This window comes from Schistocerca americana, chromosome 6, assembly GCF_021461395.2.
Source record: "Schistocerca americana isolate TAMUIC-IGC-003095 chromosome 6, iqSchAmer2.1, whole genome shotgun sequence".
Lineage (NCBI taxonomy): Eukaryota > Metazoa > Arthropoda > Insecta > Orthoptera > Acrididae > Schistocerca > Schistocerca americana.
In genome coordinates, this window is record NC_060124.1 from 391,047,103 (window position 1) to 391,065,485 (window position 18,383).

The window sequence follows — 18,383 nt, forward strand, 5'->3', positions numbered from 1 at the left end:
GTAGGTCCGCTGTTGTTTTCTATCTACATAAATGATCTTTTCGATAGGGTGGATAGCAATTTGTCATCGTTGAGTGACTGTAGGAGGATACAAGATGTACTACAGTCACGGACTGTGCGGCTGATCCCGGCGGAGGTTCGAGTCCTCCCTCGGGCATGGGTGTGTGTGTTTGTCATTAGGATAATTTAGGTTAAGTAGTGTGTAAGCTTAGGGACTGATGACCTTAGCAGTTAAATCCCATAAGATTTCACACACATTTGAACATTTTCTAAATATAGATAAATGTAAATTAATGCAGATGAATAGGAAAAAGAATCATGTTTGAATACTCCATTAGTAGTGTAGAGCTTGACACAGTCACGTCGATTAAATATTTGGGCGTAACATTGCAGAACGATATGAAGTCGAACAAGCATTTAATGGCAGTTGTGGGGAAGGCGGATAGTCGTCTTCGGTTCATTGGCAGAATTTTGAGAAGATGTGGTTCATCTGTAAAGGAGACCGCTTATAAAACACTAATACGACCTATTCTTGAGTACTGCTCGAGCGTTTGGGATCCCTATCAAGTCGGATTGAGGGAGGACATAAAAGCAATTCAGAGGCGGGCTGCTAGATTTGTTACTGGTAGGTTTGATCATCACGCGAGTGTTACGGAAATGCTTCAGGAAGTCGGGTGGGAGTCTCTGGAGGAAAGAATGCGCTGTTTTTACTGAGGAAATTTAGAGAACCAGCATTTGAGGCTGACTGCAGTACAATTTTACTGCCGCGAACTTAAATTTCGCGGAAAGACCACAAAGATAAGAGAGATTAGGGCTCGTACAGAGGCATAAAGGCAGTCATTTTTCCATCGTTCTGTTTGGGAGTGGAACAGGGAGAGAAGATGCTAGTTGTGGTACGAGGTACCCTCCACCATGCACCGTATGGTGGATTGCGGAGTATGTATGTAGATGTAGATGTAGATAGGACCATTGTGCAGAGACACGAACTGATACCAGTGTTTTGGCCCGCCTCCAGGATACGAGATGTGTTACGACATAGCTCTTAGAGTGGCCACAGTGTATGGTGTCCCCTGTGAATGAGGCAGTATATGGTTCAAATGGCTCTGAGCACTATGGGACTTAACAGCTGAGGTCATCAGTCCCCTAGAACTTAGAACTACTTAAACCTAACTAACCTAAGGACATCACACACATCCATGCCCGAGGCAGGATTCGAACCTGCGACCGTAGCAGTCGCGCGGTTCCAGACTGAAGCGCCTAGAACTGCTCGGCCACCGTGGCCGGCGAGGCAGTATAGCTCAAACTATTCGCACTGGTGCTGAGTGTTGTTCTGAGGACACACGACGTTTTAAAGGTAGTAGCCTGAGAATTCGGCCGTAACTGAACGAAGAAAACGGAAGTGGAAGGCAAATTGAAAATACGAGAATCTTGACTCACACGTCACTATATAGGAATTCCGTTGTAAAGGAGACAGCCGCGACATTTTTAAGAGTTACCAGAGGTACGTCCTTTGTAGGGAATGAGGGAGAGCTTTGGATATCGAGCGAAAGCGAAGACGAACGCTTGGTGCTGGTAGGGAGGTGGAAGCGACAGTTTCAAACGTTACGCCGGCACCTCGCGCCGGATGACGTCACTCGATGCCGCGGCGACAGAGCGGCTGCGAGCTGCCCGACTCGCCTTGTGCGCATGCGTCACTTCGGCCGTCTCTGGAAGGTTCCAGTCGCTGCCATCGTGTCTATATAAGCAGAACACCGTGCCAGCCTCGGCAGTCAGTGGTTTTCACTCCTGATGTTGATGACGGAGACCATCTTCGATAGCTCGAGTGCTTTAATCAAAGATTTTATTCATACAAAAATTATCCAGCGAAGACCTCCACAACACAACATTGTCACTATAACCGCTCAATACTCGACCAGTTTCAGAGCTGCCTTTGCTTTAACAATGACAAATGGCAAATTTTAAAATAGTAGTAATATGAAGGAACCTGCGGAAGAAAGTATTGACCCACAAGAGCGTTTTTTGAGTTACTGTATGTTATGGGTTTGGTTAAATTTAAAGACAATAACGTAAATAAAATAAAGACAAAACCATTAATGTAGTTGACACTGCGTGTTAGCAGTAAAAATGGAATTATCGGTGATCTAGGGGGCGATCCGAGGGCTGGTTGCCCTCCGTAATAAAAAAAATTGATTAAAGCGTAAAGGAGTCAACGATCAACTTTAATGGATGTCATGTGACGTCCTCCCAGACAAACGCAACGAACAATACGGAAAGAAAGGTAGCGTCTTTGATTACTAATTGAAACGTCCTTGCTCCATCCTGGGTTCGAACCACGCCAACGCGCAAATTTTCAATAAAAATCGCAGCGATTGTCGCCAAACACTTCCAGTATAAGAAGTCACCCCCTTTCTGCCAAAGACCTTATCAAAGAGGGCGGAGGAGCGGACAGAGGTTCAGGGCACTCTCTTGGCACTAAGGTGGGAGACTGCTCAGAGACGGCAGACTCAGCAATGATCAACGGCATGAGGATGCAAAAGGCAACCAAAACCACTGAATTAAAGATACATAATGTGTACCCGCAGGACAAGTGGAGGTGGCCATGAAAAAAGGATTGACTAACCAACCACAGGATAACGTGCTACGGGACGGGGCGTGGAATGTCAGCCGTTTGAACCTGTTAGGGAAGCTAGAAAATCTGAAAAGGGAAATGTTAAAGTTTAATCTAGATATGGTGTAGATCAGTCAAGTAAATGAGAAGAAGATAAAGATTTCTGGTCAGATGAGTATAGGATAATATCAACCGCAGCGGAAAATGGTATAAGGGGATTCGTTATGAAAAGGAAGGTAAGGCAAAGAGTGAGTTACTGTGAACAGTTCAGTGATACGGTTGTTCTCATCAGAATCTACCGCAAACCATCACTGACATCGATAGTTCAGATATATATGCTGACGTTGCAAGTGGAAGATGAAGAGATGGAAAAAGTATATGAGGATATTGAACGGGTAATGCAGTACGGAAAAGGAGACGAAAATCTAATAGTCATGGCGGACTGAAATGCGGTTGTAGGAGCAGAAATAGAAGAAATGATTACGGCAAAATATGGGCTTGGTACAGGGCATGAGAGATGAGAAATGCTAATTGAGCTCTGCAATAAATTACAGCTGGTTATAGCGAATACCCTTTTCAATAATCACTGTAGGATGAGCTACACTTGGAAAAGACCGGGAAACACGGCATGATGTCAGATTACGTCATGGTCGGGATGTAAGGCGTACCCAAGAACACATGCATACCACTACTAGTTGTGATGAAGAGCAGTCTGAAGTTTAGGAGACTAGTCAGGAATAATCAATGCGCAAAGAAGTGGGATACGGAAGTACTAAGGGACGAAGAGATACGCTTGGACTTCGTCAAGGCAGTAAATACTGTGATAAGGGATAGTTCAGTAGGTAGATACTTCAGTTAATCAATAAAAGAAGAAAATACAAACATTTTCGGGGAAATTCTGGAATACAGAAATACAAGTACTTCGGAATGAAATAAATAGGAAGTGCAGGGAAGCTAAGGTGGAATGGCTCCACGAAAAATGAAAACAAATCGAAAACGAAATGGTTGTCGGAAGGACTGACTTAGCATGTGGCAACGGCCTTGCCGCAGTGGTTACACCGGTTCCCGTGAGATCACCGAAGTTAAGCGCTGTCGGGCGTGGCCGGCACTTGGCTGGGTGACCATCCATGCCGCCATGCGCTGTTGCCGTTTTTCGGGGTAATGACAAGTGAGGAGCTACTCGACCGAATAGTAGCGGTTTCGGTCAAGAATACCATCATAACGACCCCACGCCCCTCCTATCCGCATCCTCCACGGAGGATGACACGGCGGTCGGATGGCCCCTGTAGGAGATTTCATGGCTTGACGACGGAGCGTTTCTTTTCCTTTTTTTTTTTTTTTTTACTGACTCAGCATATAGAATTGTCAAAATTACAAAATTACCTTCGGTGAAAAGCAAGGGCGGTAACGTTAAAGAGCGCAGAGGAGAGGCAAGAGTACATTGAAGGTCTTTGTAAGGGCAATGACTTTGCTGATGACTTGATAGAATAAGTAACAGGGTTCGATACAGAAGAGATAGGACATTCGATACTAGAATAAGAATTTAAAAAAGCTTTGGACGATTTAAGTTAAAATAAGGCAGAAGGGATAGGTAACATTCCCTCACAATTTCTAAAATCATTGGGGAAGTGACAAGAAGTTCGCGTTGTTACCTAGAATATGTGCATCTGGTGATGTACCATCTGACTTTGACTTTAGGAAAGAGGCTAGAGAGAGGAAGCAAGACAAGAAAAATCACGATTCGTTCGTAGGGTTTGTCTACCTGGAAGAAGCGTTCAACAATGTAAAATGGTGCAAGATGTTTGAAATTCTGAGAAAAATAGGGGGTTAGCTGTAGGGAAAGACGGATAATATAGAGTATGTTCAAATGGTTCAAATGGCTCTGAGCACTATGGGACTTAACATCTGTGGTCATCAGTCCCCTAGAACTTAGAACTACTTAAACCTAACTAACCTAAGGACATCACACACATCCATGCCCGAGGCAGGATTCGAACCTGCGACCGTAGCAGTCGCGCGTATAGAGTATGTAAAAGAGCCAGAAGGGAATAATAAGAGTGAAAGACCAAGAACGAAATGCACGGATAAAAGAGGTTCTAAGACAGGGATGCAGTCTTTCGCCCCTATTGTTCCTTCTATACATGGAAGAAACAATGAAGGAAATAAAAGGTTCAAGAGTGGAGTAAAAGTTCAGGGTGAAAGAATATCAATGATAAGATTCGCTGATGACATTGCTATCGTTAGTAAAAGTGAATAAGAATCACAGGATCTGTTGAATGGAATCAACTGTTTAATGAGCACAGAATATGTACTGAGAATAAATCGAACAAAGAGTGTAGGAGAATCAGTACAGCGAGATAATTAAAATCAGGATTGGTGATCATGAAGTAGGTGAAGTTAAGAACTTCCGGTAGCTAGGTAGCAAAATAACCAATAGAGGATGGAATGAGTAGGACATAAAAAACGGACTCTCACTGGCAAAAAAGGCTTTCGTGGCCAAAAGAATTCTACTAGTATCAAACATAGGCCTTAATTTGAGGGAGTAATTTCTGAATGTGCGTTTGAAGCTCAACATTGAATGATAGTGAAACATGGACTGTGGGAAAACCGAATTGGAAGAGAATCGAAGCATTTGAGATGTGAAGCTACCGTAGAATACTTGGACAGATAAGGTAAGAAATGAGGATGTACTCGGCAGAATCGGCGAGCAAAGGAGTATATAGAAAACAATCACAAGAAGAAGGAACAGGATGATAAGTTATCTGTTAAGACATCAGGGAATAACTTCATGGTACTAGAGGGAATGTAGAGGGTAGAAACTACAGAGGAAGTCAGAGACTGAATATGTCCATTAAATAATTCAGGACGTTGGTTGCAAGTGCTACTGTGAGATGAAGAGGTTGGCACAGGAGAGGAATTTGTGGTGGGCTGCAACAAACAAGTCAGAAGACTAATGATACAAAAAAACTGCATCTCATCAGCATGTGGGACGTTGGGATACATAACGGATAACTTAATCACACGAACCCTTATTCAGTTGAGGACTGACAACTTCTCTCGCCGACCACTTCACATAACATTTGAATTCGTCTAGTGGCTCTTACACATTTCCCAAACCGTTCTTTAAGACAGAGAATGCCCTCATTACACGCTGAATACTCCTCTACAACAGCCAAAGGTTTGGCAGTCGCGTAGAATGATTTTCATACAGTCTCGAAACAGCTACAAATAAACAACTCTTAATACGCTCCACTGGTTCACGAAAAAAAAGAGGAAAAGGAAAGAAAAACTAGGGTTTTACGTCGAGTTGTTCAGAACCAATTTTACCAATTTTTACCTCATTAATGTAGAGCGTCTCTTTCTGCATTGCTAGCATATTCCTCTGAGGGTATCTTAATTAGTGTATTGCACTAATTGGCGGAAGAGGTTGGTTGCGTGAGCTTTCTGTGATGGGCGTTCTCTTTGACCTTTCTACTAATAGTTCCCGTGGAACGGATGAGTGAGAGAGAGAGAATCTCGGAAATGCAATGACTGGAGTTGCTTCGGGAAGAACCGCCTCCTGGGAGTGCGGCGTGTCATAATGGGGAATGTGACTGGCCCCAGTGAAGCGGATGTCTACGCCAGCGCAACGGCGACCGGCTGGTGGTTTCCGGGATGATGTAGCGTGTTTCTCTGACAAATCCGGCACTGACCGGTTATTCATTTTGCCAGTTTTCTGTCAGAAACGGAAACAAAAAATTAACTGTATTTGTAGTGTAATATCGAAAAGCTTCGAAATCATGGAACAGTTGAACAAAGGAATATGCATAATACGCAAATGTATAAGTCCATCTGCTTCGCGTGTCTACAAAGCGATTCTGTATAAGTCTCTATGGCAATGCCTCTTCGTAGCTCTAGATGTGGCTATTGTTTTTGCTTACAGCCGTTTACGCTTCCGGGTTCGAAAAATGATTCAAATGTCACTGAGCTCTACTGGACTTAAAACCTGAGGTCATCAGTCCTCTGGACGTAGAGCTGCTTGAACCTAACTAACCTAAGGACATCTCACACATCCATGCCTGAGGCAGGATTCGAGCATGCGACCGTAGCAGCAGCGCGGTTCCGGTCTGAAGCGCCTAAAAACGGTCGGCCACAGCAGTCGGCGCTTCACAATTGAAATCTGTCAAAAGCGCTGTCAAGTGTCACGGATTTCCGTAAGCTGACTCGACTGTGGGAGTGTCTTAGTAGTAAAGAATAAATCTATTAAAACTTCATTCATGATGGGGCATTTTTTTTCACTCCTCACATTGTTTATGAGGTTGTGTTTCCTGATCTACGGGTCGTGCAATGATATAATTTTACAGGTACATTCAGTGACACATATGGATACTGACTGCAAAATGTGTCGCGAGTAGGTTTAACATCAAAGGAGTAATAAATTTAAACTGTATGCACAATGAAGTATTTAGCGCATCTCAGTTTTTATAAAGTCATCATTGAACTATGATAGACAGATGGTTTTTACCCCGACAGCGATTGTTAACTGACAGTAACGGACATGTTTACCAAGTTTGATTGAAATCGGTCCTGTGGTTTAGGGGGAGATAAACACACATACAAGCACACATGGATTTTTGCAATATGTATGGCTTACACCAATGTCACACAATCATTGGAAGCAGTTAAAGCCATAAAATTATTGAACTACGCGTACTAAGCGATTTAAAGTGGAGCCAGCACACCGCAGGCAAGGCAGATGATCGACTGAGATTCGCGATACTGAAATATTGTTCGTCAGTCTCGGATGTGTATCAGTGATGGGACTGACAAGGTAAACAGAATATCCTAAGGATAGCTGCACGTTTCGTCACAGTGTCAAATAATTCCACTGAACTCGCCGCTCTTTTCAGAAGTCGGACATTGCTTGCGACCAGTCGATCTATTCCGAATCGACTACTTCAGATGAAAAAATGGCTCCGAGCACTATGCGACTTAACTTCTGAGGTCATCAGTCGTCTAGAACTTAGAACTAATTAAACCTAACTAACCTAAGGACATCATACACATCCATGCCCGAGGCGGGATTCGAACTTGCGACCGCAGCGGTCGCTCGGTTCCAGACCGTAGCTTCAGATGAAAACTCCGCTCCAAAGATTGTTGTTGCTCTTGTTGTGGTCTTCAGTCCTGTGACTGGTTTGATGCAGCTCTCCATGCTACTCTATCCTGTGCAAGCTTCTTCATCTCCCAGTACTTACTGCAACCTACATCCTTCTGAATCTACTTAGTGTATTCATCTCTTGGTCTCCCTCTATGATTTTTACCCTCCACGCTGCCCTCCAATGCTAAATTTATGATCCCTTCATGCCTCAGAACATGTCCTACCAACCGGTCCCTTCTTCTTGTCAAGTTGTGCCACAAACTCCTCCCCAATTGTATTCAGTACCTCGTCATTAGTTATGTGATCTAACCATCTAATCTTCAGCATTCTTCTGTAGCACCACATTTCGAAAGCTTCTTGTCCAAATTATTTATCGTCCACATTTCACTTCCATACATGGCTACACTCCATACAAATACTTTCAGGAACGACTTCCTGACACTTAAATCTATACTCGATGTTAACAAATTTCTCCTCTTCAGAAACGCTTTCCTTGTCATTGCCAGTCTACATTTTATATCTTCTCTACTTCGACCATCATCAGTTATTTTGCTCCCCAAATAGCAAAACTTCTTTACTACTTTAAGTGTCTCATTTCCTAATCTAATTCCCTCAGCCTCCAAAGATTAACCTAAAATTTTACATACATGTTGATCTGTTGTGACATAAAATAGCTTTAAATTGTCCCTTTCCATAATATCTACCTTACTTGTATTTTCTTTACTCCTGTGGTTCGGTTATCTTCTAGAAACTCTACCCAGCTTTACTAACGTGATAGAATTATCCGAATGAGACCGATGTCAGTAGGCGTGGTGTGCATGAACAAGTATACAAACGATTAGAATTTCAGAAAAAAAATGTTCAAATGTGTGTGAAATCTTATGGGACTTTACTACTAAGGTCATCAGTCCCTAAGCTTACACACTACCTAACCTAGATCATCCAAAGGACAAACACACACACCTATGCCCGAGGGAGGACTCGAATCTCCGCCGGCGGGATCAGCCGCACAGTCCATTACTGCAGCGCCGTAGACCGCTCGGCTAATCCCGCGCGTCGAATTTCAGGGACCCAGACAATAACGCGTTAGCCCATCTCTGCCACATATACAAGCAGTTATTTTGATTGGAACTAAATGTAAATATCATGTCACTAGGGCCTCCTGTAGGGTAGACCGTTCGCCGGGTGCAAGTCTTTCGAGTTGACGTCCCTTCGGCGACTTGCTCGTCGATGGGGATGAAATGATGGTTAGGACAACAGAACGCCCAGTCCCTGAGCGGTGAAAATCTCCGACCCCGCCTGGAATCGAACCTGGGCCCTTAGGATTGACATTCTGTTGGCTGACCACTCAACTACCGGGGGCAGACGGCTTGGAACTGGATGACAGAGTTGTTGGATGTCCTTTTGAGGGATATCGTGCCAAATTCTGTCCGTCTTGTGCGTTTCATCATGATCCCTAGCTGGTTGAAGGGCTCTGCCCATAATGCTGTAAACATTCTCAGTTGGGGAGGAATCCGACGACCTTTCCACTCAAGATAGGCTTCGGCAAGCAAGCACTAGAAACTCTCACTGTTGGGGAGGCGGGCTTTACCTTGCTCAAATGTAAGCCCAGGATAGCTTCCCATGAAGGGCGACAAAACGAGGCGTAGAATATCGTCGACGTACCGCTGTGACACGAACCAAAGGGGTCCTCACATGAAACGAAATGGCACACCAGACCGTCACTCTTGGTTGTTGGGCTGTATGGCGGGCCATAGTCAGTTTGGTACCCCATTACTGTCTGATGCGTCTCCAGACACGTCATTGCTGGCCATCGAGGCTCAGTTCGAAGTGGGACTCATCACTGAAGACTGTTCTACTTCAGTCAAACCGAAGACTTGTCTGAACATGCCCCCATCAGCGGTGCGGTACCAACATAACTGTAGCCCGCCACACAGCCCGGCAACCGCAAGTGATGGACTGGGGTGCCACTTCATTTCATAGCAAGACCCCTTTGCTTGTCAGCTGCAGCGCGCTTACAGCACAGCAGCCACGTTATGGTAAACTCATCCTGGTGCTCTATGAACCATGCACGTACCCTGTGAACTGAGTGAAACTGTCCTGCTGGTAGATTCCATCATGACGAGGAAAAAGAACCTGCTTGTAGGGGTGGAATGGTCCATACGGATAGAAGCTACTTACACTACTGGCCATTAAAATTGCTACACCAAGAAGAAATGCAGATGATATAACGGGTACTCATTGGACAAATATACTAGAACTGACGTGTTATTACATTTTCACGCAATTTGGGTGCATAGATCCTGAGAAATCAGTACCCTGAACCACCACCTCTGGCCGTAATAACGGCCTTCATACGCCGGGCATTGAGTCAGAGATTGGATAGCGTGTACAGGTACAGCTGGCCATGGAGCTTCAACACGATACCACAGTTCATCAAGAGTAGTGACTGGCGTATTGTGATAACCCAGTTGCTCGGCCACCATTGACCAGACGTTTTCAATTGGTGAGTGATCTGGAGAATGTGCTGGCCAGGGCAGCAGTCGAACATTTTCTCTATCCAGCAAGGCCCGCACAGGACCTGCAACATGCGGTCGTGCATTATCCTGCTGAAAATGTAGGGTTTCGTAGGGATCAAATGAAGGGTAGAGCCACGGGTCGTAAAGCATCTGAAATGCAACGTTCATTGTTCAAAGTGCCATCAATGCGAACAAGAGGTAACCGAGACGTGTGACCAGTGGCACCCCAAACCATCACGACGGGTGATACGCCAGTATGGCGATGACGAATACACGCTTCCAATGTGCGTTCACCGCGATGTCGCCAAGCACGGTTGCGGCCATCAGAACCTCGATTCATCCGAAAAAATGACTTTTTGCCATTCGTGCACCCAGTTTCGTCTTTGAGTACACCATCGCAGGCGCTCCTGTCTGTGATGTAGCGTCAAGGGTAACCGCAGCCATGGTCTCCGAGATGATAGTTCACGCTGCTGCAAACGTCGTCAAACTTTTCGTGCAGATGGTTGTTGTCTTGCAAACGTCCCCATCTGTTGACTCAGGGATCGAGACGTGGCTGCACGATCCGTTACAGCCATGCGGATAAGATGCCTGTCATCTCGACTGCTAGTGATACGAGGCCGTTGGGATGCAGCACGGCGTTCCGTATAACCCTCCTGAACCCACCGATTCCATATTCTGCTAACAGTCATTGGATCTCGACCAACGCGAGCAGCAATGTCGCGATACGATAAACCGCAATTGCGATAGGCTACAATCCGACCTTTATCAAAGTCGGAAACGTGATGGTATGCATTTTTCCTCCTTACACGAGGCATCACAACGTTTCACCAGGCAACGCCGGTCAACTGCTGTTTGTGTATGAGAAATCGGTTGGAAACTTTCCTCATGTCAGGACGTTGTAGGTGTCGCCACCGGTGCCAACCTTGTGTGAATGCTCTGAAAAGCTAATCATTTGCACATCACAGCATCCTCTTCCTGTCGACTAAATGTCCCGTCTGTAGCACGTCATCATCGTGGTGTAGCAGTTTTAATGGCCAGTCGTGTATATTGACCCATTGTGCTTTCCAGAACGACAATATCATCAGGGAATTCCACGAGAACATTCCCCAGACCATAACGCTCCTTCCTCCGGCCTAGTTTCTTATGACGCTTGTCACTGTGTGTCTGCTTTCAGCCGTTTTACACCGTTTAAACCAACGCTCATCTGTCACCTGAAAAGCCCACAAGCACAAGCCGCCATTCAGTGGACGTCCAGTTGCGGTATTGGCGTGCAAATACCAGCCTTCGTCGCCGATGAACGGTAGGAAACTTGGGTGCACGAACCTGGCACCTGCTGTGGAGGTCCATATGCAGCTACGTTCGCTGAACAGTCGTTGAGGAGATACTGCCGGTAGCCCCTCTGTCCTTCTGGGTGGTCAGTTGTTTATCAGTTGCACATCTACCCGCCCGTACACATCACAGTCGTCACTCATCTCCCCTATCTATATGAAGATGGTATCTGTACTTTCGGACATGTCCAAGAGAACAGATACCATCTCCATACAGTTAAGGCTAACCGGCCATTGACCTCCTTCTACTGTGCTGATGCACAGGTATTGCCGGAAATCTTACGGGACTCGGTAAGATTGTCTGCCACGAGTAATGAGTCTAATAGGCAGGGACACTACGAATGTAGTGTGTGGACATTGAGGATGTGCGTCTCACGGGGAGCTTGCAAGGGGTAAGTCCCTGCGGTCACACTATCCTCTGTGCCCTTGGTGGCTCAGATGGAAGCCGGCACGGTAGCTCAGCGTGTTCGGTCGGAGGGTTAGCTACCCTCTGTAATAAAAGAACTGAGTGAACGGATCAACGAACAACCCGAACGGTTGTCATGAGACGTCCGCCTCGAACATATACAACGAACAGTATACAACAAAATGAGAAAAAAAGATGGATAGAGCGTCTGCCATGTAAGCAGGAGATCCCGGGTTCTAGTCCCGGTCGGGGTACACTTTTTGAACAGTCCCCGTTGATGTACCGGGTGATCAAAAAGTCAGTATAAGTTTGAAAACGTAATAAACCACGGAATAATGTAGATCGAGAGGTAAAAATTTACACACATGCTTGGAATGGCATGGGGTTTTATTACAACAAAGAAAAAACAAAGTTCACAAAATGTCCGACAGATGGCTTTGGGCAGCAAAACGTCAGTGACTGCGCATGACAATCGTGTATAAAAGGAGCTGTAATGAGAGAGAGAATCAGATGCGCCAGCAGTCGTAGCATGTTGGCGTTACTTGAAAAGGCGCCTTTAGTGAAGTTGTATTATCAGAATGAGAAATGTGCTAGTTCAGCGTTACGATTCTATCGCCATAGGAAGGGGGATTCGAACGCGTGAAGGTCCGTTGACAAATGCAGCTGTGGCGAGAATGATTTCGAAGTTCGAAGCCACGGGTTGTTTAGACGATAGACCCCGTAGTGGCCGACCGAGCACAAGGCGTAATGCTGCTGAGACAGTTCAGGAAGAAATGGAGACTGTAGCGGGTTCGTCTATGCACGGGGAAGTCAGCGCTCGTGGAGTCGCACGTCGCACCAGCATTCCATACACTACTGTTTGGTTGGCACTTATGCATACCCTGCGATGCTATCCGCGCAAAATCCATCGGCATCATGAACTGTTACCTGGCGATTTAGTGAAGCGGAGGGCATTTGCGGTGTGGGCATTTCAAAAGATGGCGGAAGATGGCGATTGGTTGAGTAACGTGCTGTAGACCGACGAAGCTCATTTCACGCTCAGAGGGTCTGTCAACGCCCACAACTGCAGAATCTGGGCTACCGAAAATCCTATAACTGTCGTGGAAACTCCATTGCACGACGAGAAAGTCACGGTATGGGTTGGATTTACCACATCTACCGTTATGGGGCCTTTTTTCTTCGAGGAAATGCGTGATTCTGGTTTTGTAGCTGCTACCGTGACGGGTGAGGGGTACGCCGATATGTTACATAATCGCATAATCCCCAGCCTGGCTGATAAACACCTGCTGGAACGTACGATGTTTATGCAGGATGGCGCTCCACCCCATATTGCTAGACGCGTGAAAGATCTCTTGCGCGCGTCGTTTGGTGATGATCGTGTGCTCAGCCGCCACTTTCGCCCTCCTTGGCCTCCCAGGTCCCCAGATCTCAGTCCGTGCGATTATTGGCTTTGGGGTTACCTGAAGTCGCAAGTGTATCGTGATCGACCGACATCTCTAGGGATGCTGAAAGACAACAACGGTCGCCAATGCCTCACCATAACTCCGGACATGCTTTACAGAGCTGTTCACAACATTATTCCTCGACTACAGCTATTGTTGAGGAATGATGGTGGATATATTGAGCATTTCCTGTAAAGAACATCATCTTTGCTTTGTCTTACTTTGTTATGCTAATTGTTGCTATTCTGATCAGATGAAGCGCCATCTGTCTGACATTTTTTGAACTTTTGTATTTTTTTGGTTCTAATAAAACCTCATGTCATTCCAAGCATGTGTGTCAATCTACATTATTCCGTGATTTATTCAGTTTTCAAATTTATACTGAGTTTTTGATCACCCGGTATATCAACACCTGTCGGCAGCATAGCGTCTTGATTTAATTATCATTTCGCCATGACGCCGTGACGTCGGTTTTGGATAGCGCTGTTTTGCGAGCAATTTACGAACCTAGCCGCTTCGGAAATGCTTCCACCATTGGCACGAAAACCAATGATGATGCCTTTTGAATTTTAGATAAGTCGCCCCTTTTTCGCATTACGACGACTGCATTGTTTTCCGCGTCCCTGCGCCCCCCCCCCTCGATATGCTTCATATACCGCTCCCCCCCCCCCTCCCCACTCCTCTGCTTGTGTTGCCATCTGCCGTGGTGGTTGTTGTACGTTGATGTCGAACATAGACGGTGGTCACGTTTTGTGACTGGACCGTGTTGAAGGTATAAGACGTCACAACACGAAGAATCATTCAACATCCTACATCGTAAACATGATTCGCACGAGGACGGAATCCACAATTTGTGAAGGACATCGAACGTCATTTAGATGAACTGAAAGATCGATATAATTGGCAGTCAACATAAAAATTGTACGAAACTTACTATGAAACGTATGTCTGACGTAGGGCCTATTTGGCGCCAAGGTGATGACGTCACAAGGAACTAGAATAAAAGAAACAGCTTCAGCTAAAGGCAGACAGTGGTAGCAATTGTTCTTAAGGTTGCCCGGTGAATCAACTGTTTCTACTGCTGTCGGATGTACAGCCGGACCCCGTAGTTCGCAAAATACTGTCGAAATACCGTGTTTCTTAAACAACTACATCTGGCAGAACACCCGAGAACAATTCAAGCAGTCTGCCCCCCCCCCCCTGACATGCTTTATGTACCGCTTCCCCCCCCTCCCCCTACTCCCCTGCTAGTGGTGCCATCTGCCGTGGTGGTTGTTGTATGTTGATGTCAGACATAGACAGTGGTCACATTAATGTGACTGGACCGTGTTGAAGCTATAAGACGTCACAACACGAAGAATCATTCAGCATCCTACATCGTAAACATGATTTGCACGAGAACGGAATCCACAATTTGTGGACATCGAACGTCATTTAGATGCACTGAATGATCCATATAATTGACAGTCAACATAAAAATTGTACGAAACGTAGTATGAAATGTCTGACGTTGGGTTTGTTTGGCGCCAAGGTGATGACGTCACAAGGAACTAGAATAAAAGAAACAAATTCAGCTAAAGGCGGCCAGTGGTAGCGATTGATATTACGGTTGCCCGGCGAATAAATCGTTTCTACTGATATCGGATATACAGCCGGAACCAGTAGTTCACGAAATGGTGTCGAAATACCGTGCTTCTTAGCTTCTTAAACAACTACATCAAGCAGAACACCCGAGAACAGTTTAAACAGTCTTCAAGAGTGTTCAATCAGCCGTTAACACTAAAACATCCTGGAGAAGCAGAGGGGTCAAAGAATCGTTCACATATAAGATATATTATGCCACCTGACAACCCAGAAGATTTTACCTTCAGTCTCTACGATATGGGCGGCTGTAACAGACGTTCCAACGGCTGCAGATGTGCATATTTTTTAAGATGGTACTGCATCGTTTCTACTTAGTGTGAAGGTAACAATACCGAAGCAGAGCTGTTCGCTATGTTGTCGCTTTTTTACTGTAAATAAACATTACTCAAAAGCTGTGTTTAAGTATCTTCAGAGAATTTGTGGAATTCTTCATTTTTTTTTTTTTTTTTTTTTTTTTTTTTTTTTTTTGGAGGCTCATATTAACGCCATTCCAAATACACACGTATAGATCTCAAGAGGTGCACCTGTACAATACCATTGCTTTTCCCCTGTTTGCTGCAACGACTCAGGATTTATTCCTTGTAGATTGTCGTCATTATTCGGTTCCGTTCCCTTCCATGTCCTGAATGATGCTGGAGTTATCGACAATGTCTTTTTTTCCATCCGCGATGTGAGTTTGCTCTATGTCCTTCAGTTTGATTTGCCGTTATTTTTCTCTCGTTTTGGGACCCTCAGTTTCAGCTGCTGAATGAGCTATTATTCACTTCTTGCTCTTACGAGGTGTTGCAATATGATCTTCAGATGCGAGTACATTGCTGCCCATTTCCATTATGTTAATGTCCTAGTTTTCGTTATTCTCTGTAGGTCCTATTTTCTGTTGACTAGAATCTGTATGTTCAGAAGCCAATGCATTTCTAAGTTTTTAGCAACTGAGTCATTCTCGCCCTCCGTTTCCTTCACTGGGATAAGTAAGCAGACCGGTTAAAGATTTCATTTTTATTGTGTCTTACTTTTACGCATACACGGTACGGCGACCAAAAAAAACTCTATAGAGGGGGAGTCTGGGCCAGAGTATGTTTGAGCAACACTATTCTGGTTGTCATCACGCAAAACACCGTAACGATTCAGTCTGTACGTGCTTTTAACATGATAACAAAGCGCTCCACAACACATACATGCAAAAACATTTTTTTTCCATTTCACAATACTGCTTGCAAAGATAAAGCATTTGTGCAATATTATACGAGGTTTCCAGTTAAGTGTAAGGAAAACATGAGGTGATTAGACCCATAAGTACAGGAAAGTAAAGGCATTTACCGAGAACCTTCGTTTTTCCTCTTGCAATTAGTGTACAGTCCACGACAGAACTTTCTGTTGTATACGTGAATAGCTCTGAAACTCTTCCGTGATGCTATCAGCCGGTAGAGTCTTGTTTCTGAAATTTATGTAACTCATTTTGAGAAAAAAATGAAGTTGCCAAGCCTCAAACCTTCCGAATATATTCCGTTGGTCCCTATCTAGCAGAGTTTCATAAACCAGGAAAGAAAGATGTAACCTTCCTGCAGCTATGCGTTTCCCCGTTTCTGAACTGAAGCTGTTTTCTTTGCGGCTATCCGACACGGGTAAGAGTTAACATAGAGAAAACGCTTCGTATGTACGTAACATGATCATGTTTCCCAGAATGAAGACGTGTCATTTTTCTTTACGAATACTGCAGTCTTTAATTGAAACGAAAAGATTTCTTTGAAAGGAATGCAGTTCCCATCCTTTACTTGGTTTGTCGACTTCATAAGCAACAAACGCCCTTACACACAACTTTTCTAATGGGGCTTAATGTCCCCATCCAACTGACGGATGACCAGCCTCGCATGCTCTCATTCCTCAAGATACTGGTTGGCTCTGAGCACTATGGGACCCAACTGCTGAGGTCATTAGTCCCCTAGAACTTAGAACTAGTTAAACCTAACTAACCTAAGGACATCACAAACATCCATGCCCGAGGCAGGATTCGAACCTGCGACCGTAGCGGTCTTGCGGTTCCAGACTGCAGCGCCTTTAACCACACGGCCACTTCGGCCGGCTCAAGATACTGCGAAGTTGTTTAGCAATCAGTCCAGAACCTTGGCTCGAAGTTTGGTGATCAGGAACCTCTTTTCCCCTTGCCTACCAAATAATGGCAGTGAAAATTTTTTTTTTCACTACCAGGACTCAAATCAGCTTACCTCCAAATCGAGCACCATTGCACAGGCTAGCGTTATAGGGTGGATCGATCGCAAAGGTATGAGTCCAAAAGAACAGGTCAATACACAGAAGACCAAGGAACGCCTAATGAATGATCGTTCACTGTTGCCTTCAGGTCGATTTTGTTCCTATTTCAGTCTCCTTCAGCCGGTACTGTTCTTTTCTGAATACCACTCATTCTTCATTCCGACGTTTCTTTGTTTATTTGTAACTCCTTCAGTGCATTCGTCTATTCTCGTTCAATTTCAAACCGTTCTCGAAATCTCAACGTCTAGTTTATTGCATACATCGGTCGGCTTTCATGGCTCATAATTTATAGTGTTGTTGTTATGACATATTAAAGTTATCACAAGAACTCCCGATTTGCTAGAACTTTATTTTCTATGTGTTAGCACGTGTTTTTGAAATAAATGCCCATAGTTTCTGCTTTAGAATTTTACAGTAATATGTACTGATAACTATACTTAAGATTAAGTGTATATATATATATATATATATATATATATATATATATATATCTTCTACAAGTTTATAAGAAATTAAATATTAAAATGAAATTGAGTTAATTTATCAAAACAGCCTCCTCTTCTATTTTCATTGTTCTGTTTCTGATTTCAACTGCTAATCCTTTGAATGTATTACAGGGCAGTGTCTGACCTGTGTCCGATAGCCGCAAAGAAAGCCGTTTCAGTTGAGAAGCATGAAAGCATAGTTGGAGGAAGGTTATATCCTTCTTTCCTAGTTTAAGAAACTCTGCTAGCTAGGAACCAACGGAATATATGCGGCAGCTCCCGTTTTCATTTTAATCTATTTCGTTTGTTGAAGGCACCAACATATCAAAATTTTGAAGCCTCAATATTTGTCTGACAAAGGGACCTTGCAGACTGGCCCATCGATATAGCCGTCATACAATATTTGAAGGTCAGTGTCTGGAATCAATTTCCTAAAGTAGTACAACTCAGTTCCCAAAAACCTGATAAATGGTCTTCGAAGATTGGAAGATTTCTGAGCTCCTTTAAGTTCAAAAAATTCCTGCTCATCATCATATTCGTCACTAGT

General features: G+C 44.5%; 1 pseudogene; it reads left to right on the forward strand.

Moving 5' to 3' along the window:
• The first annotated feature begins 3,638 nt into the window (after positions 1 to 3,638).
• LOC124621186 lies at positions 3,639 to 3,756 on the forward strand (annotated as a pseudogene).
• Positions 3,757 to 18,383: the final 14,627 nt, after the last annotated feature.